The 19,283-nt window shown below is 34.8% G+C and overlaps 1 protein-coding gene across 1 annotated transcript in view; it reads left to right on the forward strand.

Moving 5' to 3' along the window:
- Positions 1-610: 610 nt before the first annotated feature.
- Positions 611-19,283, forward strand: part of LOC134754373 (uncharacterized) — a 399,152-nt gene continuing 380,479 nt past the window's right edge. Inside the window, exon 1 of the mRNA XM_063690675.1 lies at positions 611-620. The gene's annotated coding sequence lies outside the window, so the exon portion shown is untranslated. The remainder of the gene's footprint in view (positions 621-19,283) is intronic.

The following is a 19,283-nucleotide window of genomic DNA, read 5'->3' on the forward strand; positions in this document are numbered from 1 at the left end:
GCCATCCTCTCCTATACAGAGGAGAGGAGGTATACCCACTAAAAGCCACTCCGGCGTCACCCGTCTTACCGTTTTGAAGGAGCCATGGGATGCCTGAGATTCTACCGTGACTCCTTCCGGCGGCCCTGGCTTATCTTGCGCCAGAGTTCGAAAGTGACCTAACCAGGCGCAGAAAGAGAGAAATGAGCGCGAAAGGGAGATTGCGGCGGAAGCAGACTCCACTCGCCGTCGAAGAGTAGGAAGGAGGGGCGTTGCGCATGACAGAAATCTCCCACCCTAAATAAGGGTAGCGGGCGGCGGAGATGGAGGGTTTCCGTCGCTCCAAGCTTATCCCCTCGAGCGGGAAGCGCGTGGAAGCTCGGCAAAGCGCGTTTCTGCTAGGTCAGCCCGGGGGGGGGGGGAAGTGTGATTTCTCCACCCTTTATTGTACTAGTCATTACTAGTCAGCTGCTGGTGGGTCCGCGGAGAATACGCAAGTGGACCCGTGTTCCCACCTAAAGCCAGTAAAGCGGCCAACGTCAGTTTTTAGCAGGTATTACGGGCAACATACACCCGTCGAGTCCTGCATAACCCGGGCTCCCTCTACAAACCCGGGTATGCGTGAAAGCCTTTTCTGACGAAAAAAAAAAGGTTAGAACTGCGACGCTTACAGAAACGAAATGCTACTAGAAAAAGGTGAGAAGTGGATTAATTAATTTAATGGGATAATGAGATGTTAAATATTTGTACATTTTAAATTAATAAATTGTGGTTTAAATTTTGGTGGTATTTATTATTTTTGGGTTTACAATGATTAATTAGGAGTCATTTGCTTTAACAGGATAGCAAGATTAAAATTGTTAGTTATAATTTCACATTAAAATGGAGTTCTAATTTTGGTGATCATTTACTATTTTTGGATTAATAATTATTTTTTTGGTGTTATTTGTTTTAAAAGGATAATAACATGGTACAAATTTGGTAATCATTTCACATTAAATAGGAGTTCTAATTTTGGTGGTCATTCATTATTTTTGGTGGTAAAAACGATTTTATGGTGTTAAATTTTACTAGATCTGGTGGTCTGTTAAATATATGCTTTTCTGTTATAATTACATCGACAGTTATCAAGTAAGTCTTCAAATAAGTAAGTTGCGAAATAGTTTATCCTTTCCACGCAAACAAGTTAAAGGTAAATACCTAGAACATATTATATGCAGGAGTTCGCTCAATGAATAGACCAGAACAACCCCTAGCAAGAAACCCCTGTGTTCATAATGCGATGCTTTTGAAATTGTGTCGCGTGTTTAGACACGACTCTCCGTTTGATTTATAGCCACGCAATGCCGAACTTTGTCATTTACGTGCAAAACTTTTTACGAGGGAAACCAAACTGGGGTGAACTTAAAGTCAATTCATGGTGTTCGATATTGAAAAGGCTAAACAATTTTTTCTGCATTTACATTACATTACATTACCAAGCCTTTTTCATTCTCTACAAAAATTAATATAAATTATAGTTGTCATATAATATAAATTGTCAGTAAATAAGAACAAAAAAACTATACTTATCCTTTATCTTGGGTGCTAGTACAAGTGTAAGACAAAGATAGTATTATTCTCTGTCTATATTTGAAATAAGACAGTAAGGTACTAACTATAAAGCATAAGAAATTAGCGATCATCGTTAAAATACAGCAATATAAATGGATCACGCTATGGAATTGAATTGTTCAATATAAAAGTGTTCCGTTTTCGTCACTCGCTTGAATGTTTAATTGGAATGCCTACACGTTCAAAAAGTTCATAACAATCATAACTAGCCGTGACAGAGGAAAAAAAACGAAAAATGATTTCTAGTTAGACCAACCAAACAAAGCTGGCAGCGATTTTGATATCCCACTGTGCAAGTGTTATTTAAAAGTAATAATCATAAGTTTGACGTTTAAAATAACACTTTTACAGTCTGAGCTATCAAAATCGCTGCCAACTTAGCTTGGTCTAACTATCTATCTAAATACACAGTAAGACATAAAATACGATACGAAGCGAGGCGATGAGAGCGCCGCGTGGAAAATTCACTAACTCATTATATGTTTACTTTTAAAATGCCTAATTCAGTATTTTGTAAACATGTTTTGAAGGGTTTAATCTTTGACTTTGGACATAATTCCATTTATTTGGAAATCGGCACCGCCACGCGCTATATTTTTTTGTACGATATAATGTATGAATGCCTACTTTAGTGTGATATTTTCCAGAATGAAGAATAAATGGGCTATATTATTAATTTTTTTTATTTACTGTAAATCGCCACACTGTGATTGTAATAGTACGGTGGTTTTTGGTCAAGTCTTCTGGAAATATTTTCGCTCATGTCGTCGCAAATATGGACATATTTGGTATCAGTGCATTCAGTGTGATGTCCTGAACACAAATATATGAGATGACAAGCGCGGAAGTGGTGGGGGTAGTTGCTGTGACGTCAAAAAGTCGGCAGTACAAAGTTTTTTTACTTTTTTTTTAATCATACCATGTGGGATATCAAATGAAAGGGCTTTGTGAGTAGATCACAAATATATAACATACTGTTACATTTCAACTACTTCGTCTAACAAATTATTAGAAAACGTTCAAAAATTTCACAATCCACAGTTGACTTTGAACTGCTCTAAATTGAAAATGACTGAATGAATCATGCCAAAATACATACCCAGTGACTGTGAATATCCTCTATATAACGTGATTAATAAATAACCTGATATAACCAAAAATAAGAAAAGTCCATCAATTTGAAAAAAAGTATAATTTTCTGTTACATTAAACTGCAACGATTATTAAAACAAACAAAAAACCAGACTATTAACATATATTTTTGAAATGGCCTTTTCACTAGCTTTCATTTGGTACCCATATTGTTAAAGTAAGAAAAAAAAACAAACCCCCTTCTCCCTTTTTCATTAGCGGGCGCCATTTTCAAAATTTATATAGCCTAGTCACTAACACAATTCTGACGAATTCAACCACATCTCATATGGGCTATATAAATTTTGAAAATAGCGCCCGCTAATGAAAAAAGGGAGGGGGTATTGTTTTTGGCATGTATTTAACAGATCACCAGATTTAGTAACATTTAACACCAAAAAAATCGTTTTTACCACCAGAAATAATGAATGATCACTAAAATCAACACAGTGCCTAAATTGTTTGAGAAAATTATTTATGATCTGATTTTTCCTGTTCTTAGACCCCTGTTAGTACAAGAATAGCATGGATTTGTTGATAAGAAGTCCACCGAAACTAATCTTTGTGAATACGTTGATAGAATCTTGTCTGGCATGAATGACGGTTACCAGGTAGATGTTGTGTACACCGATTACTCTAAAGCCTTTGACAAAATTTCTCATCCTATACTTTTACAAAAACTAGAGTCAGTCGGAGTGCATGGCGATCTGCTGCGCTGGGTTACCTCGTATCTGCGGGACCGATCTCAGGCTGTAGCTGTTAAGGGTTTCTGTTCTAGTTTTGTCCCTGTCAGCTCCGGCGTCCCTCAAGAATCTCATTTGGGGCACTTGTTCTTTAATGTTTTTATAAATGACGTTACTTCCCATCTAAAATCTTCAACCTGCCTCTTATACGCCGACGATAAAAAGATACTGAAACTTGTTAAGAGCATAAGTGATTGTCAAGCTTTACAGGAAGACTTAACCCGACTGCATATATATTGTCAATTAAATCATTTGCACTTAAATATAAATAAGTGTAACATAATAACGTTCAGTAGAAAAAAACAATTTATTAACTACGACTACCTTATAAACAACGTGTCATTATGTAGAGTTTCTACCATTAAAGATTTAGGTATTCATTTGGATAGCAAATTATTATTCAGCGACCACACCGACAACGTAATAAATAGAGCCTTTAGGTTACTTGGTATCTTGAGAACTTGTAAAGAATTCAAAGAAGCTATCACCTTGCTGACACTCTTCAACTCGCTAATCAGACCAATTCTGGAATATGGATCAACAGTATAGAACCCTAGCTTTAAATGTTATATTCATAGTATTGAAAGAATTCAAAAGAAGCTCATCAAACATTTAAAATATAAAAACCTTGTGTCAACTCAACCGCTTAACCTGAATAAACTGGTGTCTCTTGAAAGCCGGCGCACATTAAAAGATCAAATATTTTTGTATAAAGTATTGAGAAATTTAATTGACTCCCCTTATTTGTTAAGTAGACTTAGCTTTAAAACTCCCCGCTTGAACACACGGCGTAGCGATAAATTATTTTGTATTCCCTTTACTAAAAAGAAATACAAATCAAACTCCTTTCTGATAAGAGCTTGCAGATTTAATAATGATATTTTCTCAAAAATTTATATATTTAATGACTCCTTGTCTAAATTTAAACGTCAAGTACTTTTGGTTTTAAATAAACAAACGAATTAAATACACTGTAACTTTACACTTAATTGCAAATTTAATGTATAAAAATAGTTTTATCTTCATTAATTTGGCCCCTGTCCTAATTCGACCCTCGTTGTTAATCTTTAAGTTTAGTTATCCCGTATTTTGTGTTTCTTTAATGAGCGATTTAATGGTGGCAACTGTCCTGATTTATGAATTATGTATAAGACACTAATTATAAGAAACATGTACCGTTTGTGCCCAAATAAACATTAAAACAAAAAAATAAGAACTTAATTAATTACCAAATTTGTACCATTTTTTTATCCTTTTAAAATAAATAACACCAAAATAATCATTATTAATCCAAAAATAGTAAATCATCACCAAACTTAGAACTCTATTTTAATGTGAAATTATAACCAAGTTTTTTAATCTTGTTATCCTATTAAAGCAAATGACTCCAAACGAATAATTTGTAAACCCAAAAATACTTAATGATTACCAAAATTAGAACTCCATTTTAATGTGAAATTGTAACCATTTTTTTAAATTTTGCTATCCTATTAAAGCAAATGACTCCTAATGAATCATTTTAAACCCAAAAATAATAAATACCACCAAAATTTTAACCACATTTTAATAAAAATGTGCAAATATTTATCATCTCGTTATTTCATTAAATTAATTAATCCACGTCGTCACCTTTTTCTAGTAGCATTTCGTTTCTGTAAGGGTTGCAGTTCTAACCTAACCAACCCACTTTTCTTGTAGCACGTCGTTTCTCAAAGGGTACTTCTAACCTTTTTTTATTATAGAGGGGGAATGCGTTACGCATACCACCCAGGCGCAGGGACGGGCCTGGGATGGTTATGTGGGACTCCCATACAGGCTAATGGGACCCATGGTTTATGCAATTCAATTCAATAAATTCTTTATTCAAATAGGCCTAGCAACAAGCACTTTTAAATTGTCAAGTTTTAAATATTACCTTAATCTAAATATCAGAGCAATTGATTGATGCAGTTATTATTATTCTTAAAACATTGAATTATTATAGATATGTCAAACTTAATAATAAGAATTCACAAAAGGATCGTCAAACACCAAAATTGTTTAAAAAATACTAGTCTAGAAAGTTTCTAGAATAAAAATCTAAATGTCAAAAAATACGGATTACCTAATATAGGTATTCATTGAATTATCAATTTCATTATTATTAACACAATAATAATAATTAATTATTTTCAATCACAATCCCACGGTGTTTCATCATTCATATAGTCTTTAAAGATAAGTTTACGTTTTACATATTTTTTAAATTTATTAACAGATAATTCTGTGATGATATTTGGAAGTTTATTATAAAATCTTTATTATTATTATTTTATTATTTAATAATCAGGCAGGCAGTTATGGCAACTGATATGGCCTGTATCCAGTAATCATAAAGATATATATCATGAACGAGTATTAGATGCTTGTCTAATTTATTTTTAAACTGGTTCACATTTTGTGCTGAAACTACGTCTTCCGGGAGTTTGTTCCAAGCCCTTACTACTCGGTTGCTCAGAAAGTGTTTGTAAGGGTTACTGTGAGACCTATGCCTTTCTAGCTTTAAGTGATGACCTCTCAGACGATCGCTGTTGTTGCGCTTGAACATCTCTTGAATCTTACACAGTTACCCATGAATGATTTTTTAATTTTATGGAGCCGAGTGAAAGGTACTTATGCTTATGCTTATTTCTAGTAATAATGTTATGTATGTCACAGTTTTTCATAAAACTGGCAATGTTTTTATGTACATACAGAATATTCTCATAATTATATTGACAGTGCACTGTCATTATGTCAATTTCCTTAAATCTCTAAGTGAGTCTCTATGGTTCATTTTATATATTGCTCGAATAGCCCTCTTCTGCAGAACAAAAATGATATTTATCTCTGAAGCACCACCCCACAGTAAAATACCATATGACATAACGCTATGGAAGTAACTAAAATATACTAATCGAGCTGTTTTCACATCAGTTAACTGACTGATTTTGCTCACTGCAAAAGCTGCAGAACAGTCTATTCGAAAGAGTATCAATATGGGGTTCCCATTGGAGTTTAGAATCTAAAGTTATACCAAGAAAAACTGTACTATCAACCAATTCCAATTCCTCGTCCTTCACAATGACACTTGTTTGCACAAGCCTTACGTTACTACTAGTGACAAACTTAATACATTTAGTCTTTTTCTCATTTAACAAGAAGTTATTAACATTGAAACAATTTACTACTTCTGAAATAGCATCGTTTACATCACTGTAAGCTTGTTGCTGTCGTTTGACTTTGAAAATAAGTGAGGTATTGTCTGCAAACAATACTATATCATGGTGGGTCTTTACAAGGTATGGCAGATCATTAATGTAGATAAGGAACAGGAACGGCCCCAATATTGATCCCTGCGGTACACCCATAGATCCAATGACCCCGGTGATCGTTGTCCATTCACATCGACCCTTTGTATTCTACCATGTAAGTAGGACTTAATTAAGTTCAGTGCCGATCCTCTTACTCCATAAAAGTGCAGTTTCCTGATCAATGTTTCATGACAGACGCAATCGAAGGCCTTAGATAAATCACAGAAGATACCCAAAGCATCCTGCGACTCCTCCCAGGCATCGAAGATCTGTTTAATTAGCTCAACACCAGTGTCGGTTGTTGAGCGACCCCGTGTAAAACCAAATTGTTTGTTATGTATTAAATTATTGATGTTAAAATGTTTCAATAACTGAGACAATACTAATTTTTCAAAATTTTTACTGAATGTCGGTAACACTGATATCGGTCTAAAGTTTGGAAAGGAGTGACTTTACTATGTTTCAATATATCAGGAAACTCACCGCAATCAACAGTGTTATTAAATATAACTGCCAAGTCAGGCGCTACAACTTCTATTAAGGATTTGACAGCATGGACAGATACTCCCCAGAGGTCACTAGTTTTTTTGACATTAATTGATTTAAACGCCTTTATTATATCTGAGGCACTCACATGTTCAAAATGAAGGTCTCTACTATATTCTGGGACATTATCTTCTAACAATGTAACGGCAGACGAGGGTGATGAATTTAAGTCCTTGGTTGTGGAAACTGGTACCTCGGTGAAGAATTTTTCAAATTCTGTTGCTACAGCTAAACTGGAGCCCACAATTTTATCATCAATTTTCAGTTTAAGATCATTCATTCTTTGTGTTGATCTACCAGTCTCCACATTAATTACTTTCCACGTTGTTTTAATTATATCGGAGCTATTTTTTTATTTTTTGGCTTAAATTTTATTTTAAATTTCTTCGAATATTGTTTGACATGTTCCTTAAATTCGTCACTTGTATTAAACCGCCGTTCCTCATACAAGGCATACAATGCACGTCTTCGTTGATGTAGCTCTGCAGTAGCCCACTCACTAAAAACTGATGCATCACTAACCATGACCGATTTTGAAGTAAATATCGCATTAAAATTTTCCATAAAAGTGTGAAAGAATGAATTATACATATTATTCGGACTCATGTTGGAAGGCAGAAAGGGTAGCGCCTGAATTAAATTTTGTTTCATTCTTTCCACGCGGTTAGAGGTTACTGGTACAAAAGTTATTTGTTTTCTCAAGGTATTTTTCCTTACAGTCTCAAACACCACTAATTGGCCTAAGTGGTCTGATTCTAAATTGCTGATTACATTTTTAGTGGTAGGAAAAATGTCAGTGAGAATATTATCTATACAGGTGGCACTAGTGGCAGTCACTCTAGTAGGCTCCATAGTCATACTTGTTATGGCCATTTTTTGCCCGGATGCTGCACTTCATGATAAAAGCAAGCCGCTTTGCACAGTGCTAGTAGGGACCAAACTGAGTGATTTGACCCGCAGCAGCGCAAGTTTCACCCCTTAGGAACAGAGATGGCGCCACTTCTTTAAAAAATATTTCAAAAAATTCTACAAGCTAAACCAATGAACCGATTTAAATGTTTAATATCTCAAATGAAAGCTCATTATATACATTACTTTTAAAAAAATACTCAAAAAATATATACTGATTACTTTCGACAAAAAACGGCATCTTAAGTTTTTTTTTTACTCGATTGATAGTTTTTACTTGGTTTCTCAAAAAAAATGTATGGAACATGAATAGCTTAATGCATGTATATATTACTCAATAAATAACAAGTATTATAAAAAAACCCCGACACCGATACCTCTCATAGTTCACGAAATATAAAAGTTTGAATGTGAGTGTAAATTTCTTCAAAATATATTTCAAAAAATTCTACAAGCTTAACTATTTGACCGATTTCAATGTTTAATATCTCAAATAAAAGCTCTTTATATACATTACTTATAAAAAAATACTCATAAAACATATATTGAACCCTTTTGGCAAAAAACGGCATCTTAAGTTTTTTTTCTTACTCGATTGATAGTTTTTACTTGATTTCTTAAAAAAAATATTATGGAACATGAATAGTTTAATCAATATATATATAGTACTGAGTATATAAAAGTATTACAAAAAAACCCGACACCCATACCTTTCATTCTTCACGAAATATTTAAGTTCAATTATGCACGTTCTTACAAATAAATCCTTTAAAAGAAATCTTCTACCGCAGTAAGTGCACTGATTTTAATATGAAATGTGTCATATGAAAAGAAATCACCCAATTTATTTTAATAAATAAAAAAAATATAAATAAAAACTGAATAAAGTTTTTTCCTGGTGGTGAATTACAAAAAAATATAACAAATCTAAAATTAGGAATTATTTTTATTTAAAGTGACTACATTTGTAAACAAAAAACTTAAATGTCCTATTCGGGTTCATATTTATTTATTGCAACCATGGTTTTATAGGTATTACAAATTCTTGGTAGTTCCACATGGACCCCGTGGGGGCATAGCAATATTACATGCATACTTAGGATCTAATCTTAAATCTATGTGTATAATATAAAAGTAGGTCAATTTAGTAGTTTTTATACATATAAGCCGAATTGAATCAGGTAATTGTCAGTGTATTAAATACAAAAATAAACGGGCAACTAATTATTATTACGTGATGTCAAATTATATGGTTCACGGTAGATGTAAAACTGAAAAAGAAAAGTCGTTTTGTTAAGTACTCGTACCATTCCAATACTACAAAATCACTGATCATACATGAACTGGTTGCTGTAGATTACTGTTGAATTATTTTTGTGCCTAGTTGATAACCATTAAACCTATAATTTTGTGCCAGACCTATAATTAGTGGTCAGCATGCAAAATAACCCTGGATTGAAAATTACATTAACTTACTTTTGATTTGTACAGCCACATTTGCATGATTTACACTGGGCTGTGCATGGCCAGCTGACGCGACGACACCCACAATGCATAGTTTCGCAGCCAGATTTGCAGCCACAATGGTCCAAGAGGCTTAATTGAGACCAAATCGCTGTAAATGCCGACCATTCCGGAGTCCAACTCTCTTTTTCCTCAGTCCATCCCCAAAAAGATGTACATGGTATGGAAACTTCTAGTTTCAGAGCGTTTCCCCATATATGGCCCTCTTGGTAAGCTGCTCGAAGTGCATGTTTATAGAGAGCAGCTGATGTAGGTGGCAGGGTTGGCAGGTTCTAATTTCTCGGCCAAATCAGATTTGTTCCCTGAACGACGCCCTCCATTGACTGACAACGAAGGTGGACAAATTTGGTTTTCGTACTGGAAGAATTCGTTCAGATCAAGCTGCCTTTCTCTGGCCACTATAAAAAGACGGGAAAATAGGAGTATGTCAACTTTTAAGTTTTTGATTTTGTCAGTTGTCAGGTGTGTAACTACATATTTTAATTTTAGTATAAAGTAACCCTAGATTTGTGTTATTGTTTGGCCAAACGGAACACATAAACGTAAATGAAGTTCACAAATATTTGTTTGCTTCAAAAAACAAGCTTGTGTCAAGCCTGCCACCTACATCAGCTGCTCTCTATAAACATGCACTTCGAGCCGCTTACCAAGCGGGCCATATATGGGGAAACGCTATGAAACCAGAAGTTTCCATACCATGTCCATCTTCTTGGGGATGGACTGAGGAAAAAGAGAGTTGGACTCCGGAATGGTCGGCAGTTACAGCGATTTGGTCGCAATTAAGCCTCTTGGACCATTGTGGCTGCAAATCTGGCTGCGAAACTACCTATATGCGTTGTGAGTGTCGTCGCGTCAGCTTACCATGCACAGCCAAGTGTAAATCATGCAAGGGTGGCTGTACAAATCAAAAGTAAGTTAATGTAATTTTCAATCCAGAGTTATTTTGCATGCTGACCACTGATTATAGGTGTGGCACAAAATTATAGGTTTAATGGTAATCAACTAGGCACAAAAATAATTCAACAGTAAATCTACAGGCACAAAAAAATTCCAACAGTAATCTACAGCAACCAGTTCATGTATGATCGGTGATTTTGTAGTATTGAAATGGTACGAGTACTTCTCAAAACGACTTTTTTTTCAGTTCTACATCTACCGGTGAACCCGAAGAGGACATTTAAGTTTTTTGTTTACAAATGTAGTCACTTTAAATAAAAATAATTCCTTATTTTAGATTTGTTATATATTTTTTGTAATTCAGCACCAGGAAAAAACTTTATTCAGTTTTTATTTATTAATTTTTTATTTATTAAAATAAATTGGGTGATTTCTTTTCATATGGCACATTTCATATTAAAATCAGTGCACTTACTGCGGTTGAAGATTTCTTTTAAAGAATTTATTTGCAAGAACGTGCATAATTGAACTTAAATATTTCGTGAAGAATCAAAGGTATGGGTGTCGGGTTTTTTTGTAATACTTTTATATACTCAGTACTATATATATATTCATTAAACTATTCATGTTCCGTAATTTTTTTTTATGAAATCAAGTAAAAACTATCAATCGAGTAAGAAAAAAAACTTAAGATGCCGTTTTTTGCCAAAAGTATTCAGTATATGTTTTTTGAATATTTTTTTATAAGTAGTATATATAATGAGCTTTTATTTGAGATATTAAACATTAAAATCGGTCGAATAGTTTAGCTTGTAGAATTATTTGCAATATATCTTGAAGAAATTTACACTCACATTCAAACTTTCATATTTCGAGAAGTATGAGAGATATCGGTGTCGGGTTTTTTTTTATAATACTTGTTATTTATTCAGTAATATATACATGCATTAAACTAATCATATTCCATACAATTTTTTTGAGAAATCAAGTAAAAACTATCAATCGAGTAAAAAAACAAACTTAAAATTCCCGTTTTTATCAAAAGTATTGAGTATATATTTTTTGAGTATTTTTTTAAAAGTAAGGTATATAATGCGCTTTCATTTGAGATATTAAACATTTAAATCGGTTCATTGGTTTAGCTTGTAGAATTTTTTGAAATATTTTTTAAAGAAGTGGCGCCATCTCTGTTCCTAAGGGGTGAAACTGCCGCTGCTGCGGGTCAAATCGCTCAGTTTGGTCCCTACTATCACTGTGCAAAGCGGCTTGCTTTTATCATGAAGTGCAGCATTTTGTTCATAACAAGTATGACTACCATAAATATGTGGTTGAGATTACATGATTTGTAAAGATTCAACAATCTACAAGTTACTGTTGAATTTTCCAAAATATTTACATTAAAGTCGCCGCATATAAGTAATTTCTTGCTAGGTGATATTTTAAGTAGGACAGATTCCATTATGCTTTCAAATATTTCAAAATTACTTAAAGGCGGCCTATACACACAGACAACAATAAATTGCTCCAATTCTACTGCACTTAGTTCTATAGTCCGTTCAACAGACATGGATACAATGTCCTTACGTTCCTTAAATTTTAACTTACTATTTAATATAATTAACGACCCACCATGTATGGAACTAAGTCTGGTGAACGAACTTCCCACCTGGTGGTTATTAAATTGAGGCATTAATTCATTATTAGTTAACCAATGTTCAGTTATACATAAAATATCAATATTAAAGTCTTTAAAAAAAAGTTCAATCTGTAAATCTTTTCCTCTAATACATTGAATGTTTTGATGCACCAGGTGGATGTACTTTCCATTTTTGCAGTATTTTTCATTAGATTTACTTAAAAACTAAATTGCCAGACAGATTCTTTTGTCTTAAGAGCTAATTTAAATTATTGGTTATGACTGGAACCAAAACCAAGTTCATACCGGACTGCTCAATAGAAGCAGGATTAACCAAATTTTTGGCAGAAATGTCAAACAAATATGATAGCGATAAAGCTATTTGTCTTTTATAATAATTTGAAAGGTATAACTTACCTTTAGTCCAAAAAACCATAGGCATATGGTATTTGCTAACAAATTTGTTAGTGTCAATTATACTAAACTTACTACTATATTTACAAAGACTATATAGAGATATATTTAACTTATGTCTAGTGTTATTTTCTGCCTCTGACGTCTGCTCACAATAGGGGAATGTGAAAAAATATATTTCATGCACTGCAAGTGAGTTTAACTGTTCAAAGTATTTAATTAAATGATTTTTATTCACATTACCCCTATTCCCCATGAGAATAAGCAGTGTTGTCTTTGAATTAATGTTACTGTCATTTAATAGTACATTATTGTCGAGGCTCGGAAATAGCTACTTGCTGGCTGAGGATTCGTTTTAAACGGACGACCTTGGGAGTCCGTTTAATTGAATCCGAAGCTAGCAAGTAGCCTTCCAGCCGAGTCATATATAGTGCTTTTCTCAAAAATGGCACAATAAATGCAAATATAATAGAAATATTTTACAGAAGCAACGTTCTTATGTATATATTTTCACAGAAAAAACTAAAAAGATTTGCTTTGCCGCCGTTTTATTTTTTAAATTAAAAATGGAAGTGTATTTTTCTGCTGAAAATACGCCAACCTATTTGAGACATCTAAATAGTCGCGGTACCAACATTATAATAATAAGTACTGATCATCTGTTTGGCTGTTTAATGGACCTATGCCTTCATTTGATATGGCCACTTTAACTTTTAAAAAGTTTGGAACTCGACAAATAATGGAATTTGTATGCAACATTGCAGTCCCGAAATCGAGACTGCAATGTTTTTAACTTTTAAATTTTTTGACTGACCATAAACTACGCACTTCGCGACCTACTTTTTAACCGGCAACGTCGAGTTTGCCGTCCTTTTTTGAGAAAAATCTGTATTATGATATTTTCAAAGCTACTATGTGGCAGACAATTGCTGATTGTACTAAGTCCCTTTAGGTAATACTTTAAAAATGAGCTTCTTCATATTGCTTCCAATTTCGTCACAGTATTACATAATAACATTAGGTTCAGGTGTGCTTTGTTGTGTAGTGTGGGGCCCACTGTTTATAATAAACTGCCCAGAAATATCGTCGAAGCTCCCAATTTAATTAGCTTTAAGCGCCGATTAAAAAACTGGCTTGTCGAGCACCCATTCTACACCTACCAAGAGTTCTGTGCACACAAATAATGAAAATTGTAGAAATAGTACACTTAATTACAATAATACTTTTTTTTTAAAATAATGTATGTATAAATTGTAAATAATTATAAATCGACGTTGACGTATAAATTGGTTTTATAAATAAAGATGATTATGATTATGATTATCGATGCACATGTAACCAACCTTTATGTTAATAAACTATTTGTATTTGTAAGCTATAAGCTACATTGTATTTCATCATCATCATTAGGCCTTGTCCATCTTTACAGATGATTTAAGCAGCATCCATGAGTTGTGTTATCTAACGACAGCGTCGCTCGTGGCTAAATAACCCGATCCTTGAACGGCACAGTCGTCCACATCTATAACTAGCAAAAGTACATTGAGGGTCCACAGCGAGGGGACCCTCATCGCGGATGTGTCTTATTGCGCGTTTTCGTGTCAAGTCCTGAAACCAGGACCTATCGTGGGTTTCGCGACCTCTTAACAGGCTGTTCCTCCACTCAGCGCGATTTGTTGCCAGGTCTTCCCATGAGTCGCAGTTGATGTTAAACGCAACCATGTCGCGCTTTACGCAGTCCTTAAAACGGAGTAATGGGCGTCCCACGTTGCGCTTGGTCTGTCTGGGCAAGCGTGCATTTTCCATGCGTTGCACATGCCCCAGCCACCGCAGAACATTGTATTTACAGAACTGTTAAAACATGTTTTAGTTTAAAGATAATTTTAATCGAATTGCCGTTTAGTAGAAATAGGCAAAAGCATATCCTAGTAGCAAAACGGCATGTAGTAGTGTTTTTTATTAAAAAACTATAAGTCACAGGAAAAAAATAGTTCCGACTATAACTAATAGTTTGAAATTGATTAACTCGAAAAAAACAAGTTTAATAGTAAGGTAACGATTCTAAAAAATGTAGTACTTAGTTTACAAGTTAACTATTAATGGCATTATTTATATTTATTAATTTATTAAAGAGATAAAAAAACTATAAACGCACTATTAATTAATATATTTTTCTTATAATTTTCGACCTCCACTAAATGCATAATCTACTCATCCTCAAAGGACAAAATAGCTGCAAAGCAGCCTTTGCAGTCAAAAGATACACAAATACGAGTATAGATCCATCGCGCGTCTCTGGGCTGTCTTATTATATTCTTTGAACCTCGTTGCCGTGCCGCGAGTGAGCGGAGTGCGGGGTGAAGCGGGTACATTTGCCCAGACGGTCAAGGCCAAATGAGCGAGAATCATCTTAATGGCGTCTGTCTTTTTAGTATGAAAGCCAACGGTCCGCAACGTTGAACAAAATGTTAAATATCTATCTACCGCCTAATTTAAGTTTATTTTATTTCGTGGTTTCCCTCTTCATTGTGTCGGTATTCTGTAATCTGTGTTTGACGTGTGTGTTGTGACTCGTTTAGTTTTAGTTTAGTTGTAGCTTGCTTATTTTAAGTCAGGTACCCACTGAAAATCAGCGTCATGGCTTGCCGTGGCATTATGCTGAGTGGGGATGTGGTGGGGATCCTGTTTAGCATCTAGTTTGTGTTGTATGTGTTATTTCAAAGTATTTTCCAAAGTTTGTACGATGTTAAATAAATGTATTTATTTCTATCTTTATTTCATTTTATTTATAAGACTGGCAAAATAATTGAATGCAGATTATGAAATGTTTCCTCACGTTGGCTTGTAGAATTGACCTTTACTGTCCGCGCGCGAATTCCGTGCACGGCTGAGGAATGTTAGGAATGTTGGGCGTCATGGCAGAGTAGTGTCATTTTATACGTACGGGCGCGGCGCACACCCTCCCACTTCAGTATGTGAATATGTATTTTAAATTTATTTGGATTTAACTAGCGATTTCTATTATGTAGGGGAGAAGGGGGCAGCTATCGCTGGAGGTAGATTAGAACAAATGCGTTTAAAAATGTATTTTTGATGCGATAATGATCCAAATCCATATTTTGGGCTTGCAACATCGACCGACACAACTGTCACCTGACAGATTTGACGTTTGATAGAATATGAACGAACCAGTAGCTTAGTTTTTTTTCGATGCTACCCGTTAGCGGTATTTGTGCAGATTTGTAAGGTTTCTCAGGCTGTATTTAAAGGAAGTTGTACACGACGCGCATAGTATTTTATAACTTAAGAGTCATTTTAACATGTAATAGTTTTAAGTCGCGTCCTATGTAGAAATAAAATATGTTTTAGTGTGTTTTCATAACGTTATAGGGCAAAGTATGAGTAGCATACTTTGTACCTCTTAAAGGAATCCAATAAGAGAATTCCAATTAGGTAAAGTTAGGATTGCAATACAACTTAATTAAGATAGGCTTGTAACAAATAAAGAATTTTCCCTATTGTGTTTCATTACGTAGATCTGCATAATAAAATAGGGCAAAGTATGCACCGTGGCGCAGGCCACGGCAGCACTTTGTTCTAATAGGAAATTGTGATAAAAGGCTAAAGTCTAATAAGATAGGTAGGATAAATAAATAAGACATGTAATTTGTTAATTTACGAATCGAGCAGCCGAGCAAGCAACACCTCTCCAAAGAAGAAAAAGAAGACCTCTCCGACCTCGACCCTCCTGCATCTGATATGAGAAGAGCTCCAGTTGTTTTACTCCATCCTCTTCCGCCTATGCCAGGCCCTATACAGTCCACACCCCTACGATAGATCTCAAGATAAAAGATTACGGCCTAACACTCACAGAAGTGGTAAGTGAAACTTAATTTATTAGATAGAACAATCTATTGTGTTTAGTGACGAAGGATCAATAATCAGAATTTTCAATATTTCTGGAAAATAATGACGTTAATTTTTTTAAATAGGTATTGGGGTGGTTTTGAAAAAAAAGTAGGAGGCAGTTTTGAATAGCAATCTGTTCAAAACTACCCCGGCCATAAGAATTTTTTATACCACGTCGGTGACAAACAGGCATACGGCCCGCGTGACGGTAGGTCACCGTAGCCTATGGACGCCTGCAACTCCATTTACATCAGATTAAGTAATGTTTTCACCTCGTCCCTTAGTCCCTCGTTACGCTCAACATTCTAAAATGTTCTCTTGTTGTTTTCTACAAATAAAGCATGCATGATAGATTTCATGTTTTGTTCTGGGAGGGATAATATCTCAGGAGGGTTAGTATTTTAGCAGTCTAAAAAACTAATGCATGTGTGGGTATGTTCGTGTTTTAGTGTCAAAATAACTGAGACGATGGAGTCCAGCGATACGTTTGTTGCATTTTTAAAGACGAAGATTTTGTGGGATTCAATTTCTATAGTATTTTATACAATCGTGATATAATAGAGAGCTTTTCAGTCGAGTACCGTGTTTAAGCAACGAAGCTTGCTGAGTTGCTTAAGTTAAGGTACGAGATTGAAAAGCTTGATTATATCACTATTGTATACAATACTTTTTCTACGAGACAAAAAATAATGCTTTCAACTAGTAGAATCATATAGGTAAACAAACCATAAGTATACAGCTAAGATACGCGAGCTGCCGTAGCCCGCGATACCTTCATACTCGTACGCGCCCCGGCCGCCGGGCCCGGCGCCCCCGGCGCGGCGGGTTGGTCAACGACACCTCCTCGTAACTCATGAGGCCCTGGTACCTGCTCCGCGCTAAATTGAATTTTAGGACAGTTTTTTTCTCGATTTTGGCCACCGTAGCCTATGGAGACTAACAAGCAACGCTAAGCGGTTTTCGTAGGGTATGGATGTTGCTATATGAAGGGTGTCACGTGCGCGTTTCTGACTTATAAAGCAATCGTTTCTACTACAACATAAAATAAAATGTTTTTGTTGGCCAACCAATCACAAAGCAGATGCGACGCAGCAGCGTGTTTAAGTAGACTAATTTGCATTGAATCGAGTCTCCTTAAACAAGAAATATTTTATCGAAGTGTATGAAGTTCTATTTTTAAAAATTTTATAATTGACTAAACCGTATCGATAAAATTCTTACGCTTGAGTCGGAAGTGCCATAGACTATCCAACGTTGAAAAATATAAGGTTGTAGTGTTGCATGTGAAGTTGTAATACACAGATTATACTCGACGAGTAGAAAAAATACTTTTCTCTAGCCCAGCATTTCCTAAACTATGAGTCGCGACCATAAGGTGGGTCGCGAGCGAATATTGAGTGGGCCCTGAAACTACTAGGAAATCCGAGGGTTACCAATAATATTTTATACCTCCTTTTTAAGGCGGCCAAAAATGGCAGTTTTTGTTAGGTGGGTGGAGCCCAGTCAACTTTGGGAACCACTGTATTAAACTTATCAATCTAAAAGGTTTAATATATTTTATTACTTTTAAAAATTATCTTTTTTTTTCTAACATTACATCACGGATTTAGATTTTAATAAACCGGATGGAGTACACGGGCCAAAAAGTGTGTCCACATGAGAAGTCAAAGTGGGCGGTTGCATCTCTTTCTAATTAGGGTGACCATAAGTCATATGTATGTGGGATATTAGGATAAGTTGGAATGTATAGTTTGGCCAAGATCTTTTTTCATTCATGCATAGGAAGTCAGAGAGAATGGATATAGTTTTTTTCTCCTCTGTAAAACGCTTCACAAAACCTTACTTAATTTAGTCGTTATAAAAGCTGTTACTGATGACAGACAGACTGACAGACGGACAGCGGAGTCTTAGTGATAGGGTCCCGTTTTTACCCTTTGGGTACGGAACCCTAAAAATGGACACGTTTTTTTCATTTGTAGTCTGCCTCTTTCGCACTCATGGTATGTTCATATATGTAATGGCTTCTCTTTTGCACACTTCAGCTATTCTTTAAGCGTCATCGTAGTTAATTGCACCATTTTTTTTTAATTTTCCGCCTTTGTGTACTGACGGAAATGTGTGTTCAACCTATATAGAATATTATGTATAAATGTGTCTGTAATATTTAAGGATTTTGGATGTAAATTTTGGCAATTATATAGCTCTCATTACGTGCACAAATAAATCATTTATCTATCTATCTATCAACCAAATAATTAAACATGCCGAAATAAAGATATACTTATTTAGGTAAACTTATTTTTACATTAAGTAAGTACGTAGGTAATAAGAACTCTGTAAGGCCGATTCACATCGTGCCGACATCATAGTCACCCTAATGAGTTTGACAATGTTTTCTTGTATTTTTATCGTAAACTTTAATAGTTGAGGCTTACCTGTGAAAAGATATACCACAATCAACAAAACTTTCACTTCTGCAACCTTTCAGTTTAGGTTTAAGATAAAGTTAAGTTGCATATCAACAGCTAACACAAACGCAAAGGAGCCTCGTCTGCCAACAAACCACTGTGTGGTTTGGCAGAAGAAAATATGTATTTAGTTGTAAGTAACATCTTTGAATAAACGTTTATTTTTTTTATTTTTTTTCAC

Source organism: Cydia strobilella, chromosome Z, assembly GCF_947568885.1.
Source record: "Cydia strobilella chromosome Z, ilCydStro3.1, whole genome shotgun sequence".
Classification (NCBI taxonomy): domain Eukaryota; kingdom Metazoa; phylum Arthropoda; class Insecta; order Lepidoptera; family Tortricidae; genus Cydia; species Cydia strobilella.